The sequence below is a fragment of the Pteropus alecto genome, unplaced genomic scaffold, assembly GCF_000325575.1.
Source record: "Pteropus alecto unplaced genomic scaffold, ASM32557v1 scaffold92, whole genome shotgun sequence".
Lineage (NCBI taxonomy): Eukaryota > Metazoa > Chordata > Mammalia > Chiroptera > Pteropodidae > Pteropus > Pteropus alecto.
The window spans coordinates 14,523,662-14,529,172 of NW_006432447.1; the positions used below are offsets into that span (position 1 = coordinate 14,523,662).

General features: G+C 37.2%; 1 protein-coding gene and 1 pseudogene across 5 annotated transcripts in view; both read right to left on the reverse strand.

The window, feature by feature from the left end:
- Nucleotides 1-5,511, reverse strand: part of ZNF385D (zinc finger protein 385D) — a 269,512-nt gene that overhangs the window by 246,998 nt on the left and 17,003 nt on the right. The window lies entirely within an intron of this gene.
- Nucleotides 1,091-1,209, reverse strand: LOC112476019 (annotated as a pseudogene).

Genomic DNA, 5,511 nt, shown 5'->3' on the forward strand with positions numbered 1-5,511 from the left:
TCCCACATCATAATATGAAAACACTCTGTTTTGGGGTAGTGGTGAGGAAGGAAGAGGAGATCTTCAAGGAGATTTCCAAATGGTGACCAAAGGGGGGGAAAGAATCCTAAATAGCTACCATGCAATTATTTGCACTTTTTTCCTGTAAGATAAATTTCACAATTGAAGGGGCATGAATAGCAAATCTCCATTTGCTAAATGGCACACTTTGCTTAGACTCCCTTCGACAAATCTCTCATTATTATGAAAAAGTTGTAATAATTTTTTTTTTCTAATGAGCAGAGATTAAATGTAAATATAACCGTGTAGTCTATGTTCCTGGAAAGCAGCATACCCACCTCTCCTTCTCCATTGCTCCAATAGTCCCCTACAAGATGTCAGCTAGTGTTGGCAATTACTCTGCATGTAACCAGGACCAAAGAATTTAAGATTTCCACCTTCAGGCAGAAAGCTGAAGCAGGGTGCACGGTTGGACATTTCACTGCATAGGATAAAGGGCAAGTGAAATCCTTTGGACAGCCTCTGTCTCTCAATGGTCTGAAATACTCTTCCCATGCATATAAAAAGAAATAATCCAGAGAAGAAAGTACCAAAAGTTTGGCATATACTAAAAAAAGACTCCACAAAAAAAAAAAAAAGAAAGAAAGAAAGAAAAATCCCCCTTGTTAAATATAAAGAAATAATATTCTTGTGCCTTGAGTTTCTTTGAGATTTTATAATAAAAATGAGGACAAGAACATCCCATTTTGGAGAGACTCCAATTTATTTTAAAATGCTTGTGATCTTTAAATCCCTCAGCAATGATAGTAATATTAATTTAGACTATTTTAAGTTACACAAGTGAAATGTTATACTTTATGGAAAAGCTGTGTTTATAAATACACAAAGCCTCTCAACTATATTTTTTAAAGATCAGCATGGAATCTGAAGCCCAGCCTGGCATTTTATGTCTGAACTGTAATAGTGTTCCATCTTCCAGAAATATTTGCAAACAAATAGCAGGGCAGCAGGGGTGGCCCAAAAGGAATGAGTAATGTAAACTGCTGTTTTGTGTGTGTGTGTGTTTTATTATTAGTATTATTATTATTTATGCCTACAGCACCTGGTCTTCCTAAATGGTCTGCTATCCAAGTACTAACCAGGCCTGATCCTGCTTAGCTTCCAAAATCAGACGAGATCGGGCTTGCTCAGGGTGGCATGGCTATAGACCATGGACCGTGGCTCCATTGGGGTGCAAACTCAGGACCTTCTGTGTGTAAAGCAGACGTGCTAATCGCTACACTATGGAATCATGTCCAAGCTGCCATTTCTAACGGGTACGTAGTACAATACTAGTCCTCTCCCTGCAACCTCCTTCCCCAACACACACACACACCCGCTGCAGTTGCACGAACCAAAATGCAGCTCTGGATAAAACTTTTCCTTAGATACTATAGTGTATATAATAGATATTTTATATGATATGTAAACGTAGCCCTCTTCTCTCTCTTTCCCCCCTTTACCTTTGAAAAACAAGGCTTTCAGCTATCTAGTGTGCAGGCCATAACTGTTTGCCTTGCTTCTTTTCTGTTTTCTCTGCCACAGGAAAGGCAGTGGTATCCATAAAGCAGGCTCAGGGCTTCCTGACAGACCAGAGCCTGAATTCTCAGGAGCCTGGGTCTCTTCTGCCAGAGAAACAGAATTTTACCTTGCTCCCATCTAAGGAGGCCACTGTGACCTCTGAGATGTAGTTTTGATTTTTTTCTCACCCCACCCCATCCTGGAACCCATTAGGGTTCCATGGCTCACACTTCAAACTCCCTCTCTCTCCTGTCCCCTGATGTGACCTACATTCTCTTGCCAACTTCCATACCAAGGAGATTTCATCTTTTCTCCAGGTTTCAAAACAATTTTGAAGCCTACTGGCACTAAACAAAGGTCCTAAAACCTACAAGGAACCCTAACTGCTTCTAAATCTAGAGTATAATTGGCCTCATTCACCAGACTTTCCCACCTCACTCTCTGCCAGCCTACACACCTTCAAGAGCTTGTCCACATTTTGGATAGTGGGTCACTGACCTGGTTGTCCTTGGTTGATTTCCCAGGCCCATACAGCCTTGGCTAACCCTTTTGCCTACCCAGCTATGTGCTGCTGTCCCAGGTAGTTTCCCTGATAGTATATAAAGTAAAAAGAAGGAAAGTTCAGATGCCCATCCAACCAGTATGATGGCATTTTCTTTCCCAGAATCAATTTATGGAAACAAATAAACAAAAAACAAGGTTTTGCCATATCACAGAAGCTCAAGGACTATGTGACACCATCATAGGATACACACACTTAAAAAGATATATTCAACTAAAAACTATTTTACTTAACCTTTTCTTAAACAAAAGTTAAGACCACCTGAATGTGAAATGATAAAACAAGCAATAAAGACCCTACAGCTTTCTGAGGATCTACCAAAGGTCAGTTGCTTTACTGAGGTTTGTTCATTTAATTCCCACCACAGCATCATTCTGGTCTTGCTGATGGCAAAAATCAAAGTTATAAGTATTTAAGTATGCCTTACATCTTGAAGTATAAAGATTTATAAACAATGAGAATTTACAAGCAATAAAACCCTAAAAGCTAATTGCTCGTTAGAACATACGTATTTAAATATTGGTTTGTTAGTCAATGGCTAGTCAAGGCCTTCATTCAAACTATTTTAAGAGGCAACACTTATTTTATAACCCACAGTGAAAATGGATTATCTTCCCACTCCACTGTCTTTGAAGATAAGACTGCTATTTCCACAAGCAGTGGAAGACAGTGTGATTCAAGGACCCTGGCAATCTTGTCAACTCTGAGGCACTCCAGTGGGATGGAAGCTTCTTTCCCCACACAGTATTTTAAAGATAAGGCCTGTGGCTCTCCCAGTGGTTTGCCAGGCTTCTGTAATCTCTCAGAATCCAGTACTGAATTGGGCTTTCAATTGACTGAGTGGGAAATCTGGCACAAAATGAAAACAAGAGAGATTTAGAGGACAGCAGCAGCCCGGAAAGCCAGAGCGACAAAGAGGAAATGCCTTAATGACCCAAGAGATGACACCACACAGGATAACTGCTAGGAAACAGACCTGTAACAGTAAGTGACTGGCTGAGGAAGAAGACATGAGACTACAATCTCCTTGTAAATCAAAAGGGATTAATTGTGTGTCCAGTTTGGAATAAATCATCAGCTGATTTTTCATTATAATCCCTCCAGAGCTGAGATGCAGGAGTAGACTGCCTCAGGCCTCCCATTATAGTGCATGGGGTTCATTCTTCCATTCATCCATTCTCTATTCATTCAGTAACCATTTACTGACTATATCTCTTCACGCTAGATAACAAATGGCTACCATCTAACGTGAAGGACATTTTATTACACATATCATATCTATTATTTCACTAAAGAACAATCCTATGAGGAAACACAGGCACAAACATCAAGTATCACAGGGTTTGGCCAAAGTCATCCAGCTGATAGGCATAAGAGGTAGGACTAAAACCAAGAAATCTGACAACAGAAGATGGAACCTAAATCAGTTCTCAGCGCTGTGCAAGAAATGCCTCTACTTGCAAAGGCCTGCAACCTAAAAACAGAGATGATGCCTCACTGCAAACATCTGTCCTGCTATCTGAACAAGGCACTTCCCGAAAGGAGAAAAGATAATGCACCAACAGTGCTCTCCAGCTCTGGCTGAGCATCAGAACCGCCTGAGAAGCTTTTACATATATTTCATAATCATTTTCAACCAAGATATCCCTTATCTTTGTTAATGCAGAGTAATATAAACAAGAGAACAACAACAAAAAAAGTGGCTCATATCCCAATGACAGATAATCTTTGATGAGAAAAAAAAAAGTAAGCTAGTCATTTCCACAGTGATTGAGCACCTCTGATGCGCCAGGCACTATTGTCCTGCTGGGCACAGCGCACTGAACAAACAAACTAGACATGAACCCTGAGCGAGCGAACAGACTACCCAGAATGACTTAAAAAGCGTAAGTCGCACCCAACTCTAACAACTGCTAACAATTTCTTATGTTCCTTTTCACTATAACTATTAAAACACCATCTTAAATTTTTACTCCCAAATGGATTTCTTTTGGGATTCCTCTTTATCCTTCTGAGCCTTGCTTTCACTGCTGTTATAGTCCAGGTTTTTGCCTTATCACAACATAAAGATATACTTACTTTTCTTCTCATGGCCGCGTACCAGTCCAACATTTTAAATATATCATAATTTTATTTAATGTATCCCCTACTGATGCTCACTTTTGTTGTTCCTAGTTTGTGATTTAAAAATCAACCCTGCATTTAACATTCTTAATCATATGCATGAATGACCTTTTGAGAATATAAGGTATGTCTTAGTTACAATTTTGCTAGGCAAAGAGTACCTGCTATAAAAAAAAAAAATGCATATGTAAGTATTATCAAATCACCTGTGCAAAGTTTGCAAAAATATATTCTTATTCTCTTACACACTGTGTATAAGAGTGGCCTCTCCCACATGCAACTCTTAAAAATTTGTCCAACTTTTAAATGTTTACCAATCTGCTAAGTGAAGGACTATATAAATCCTGTTATTTTCATACATATTTTGTTAATTATGAGTGAAATTGAATGTAGTTTTATATTTTCACTGGTAATATATATGTCTTTATTTGTAATGTGTTTGCTCATATTTCCCATTTTTCCATTGAGTTGTTTGTCTTTTCCTATTGATTCCTACAACCTGTTTGTTAATTAAAGAAATTGGCCATTTATCTGACATTGGTTTTTAAATACTGTTCTCCAATTTTGTCAATTTGTTCTTTTTTTTTTTTTACTTAGGTTTTGAATTATTTTTCCCTAACACCAGTTATTAGTTTTATACAGTTAGATTTATTATTTGTCCCCTTTACAGTTTTGTGTTTATATTCTGATTACGAAGGTCTTTTCTATTGCAAGAGTATAAATTTATTCATCAGGTCTTCCTTCTATAAATTTATGGCTTCAGTTTTTAATGTTTGAATCTTATTTCAATCTATAATTTATTTTGGTTTAAAAAGTGGAATACGAATTCATTTTATTTTTTGTCTAAATGTTTATCCAGTTGTACCCAAACCACTTATTTAATACTTCCTGTTTTCAACAATAAATTGAAATGTCATTTTTATCACTGCCCAAATCCTCATATACATAAGCATTAAGGTTTACTTCTAGATAGTCTAATCTTCTTTTTATGACTTATCATTCAGGACCAAATTATTTGATTATTATGGTTTTATGATATAATTTAGGATAAGTCTCTCCTGTCAGAACACACGTTCTTCATAATTTCCTGGAGCATTTGCTTATGTTTCTTCTTTCAGATAAATTATAGTATAATTTTGTCAGTTCACAATTAAATCTTATTAGTATTTTAAGTGCAACTGCATTACATTTATAGGATAATTTACGGAGAGCTGACAATCTTATGATATTAAATTTGGGGGTAGTCTTTGAAAATATTGATTCCT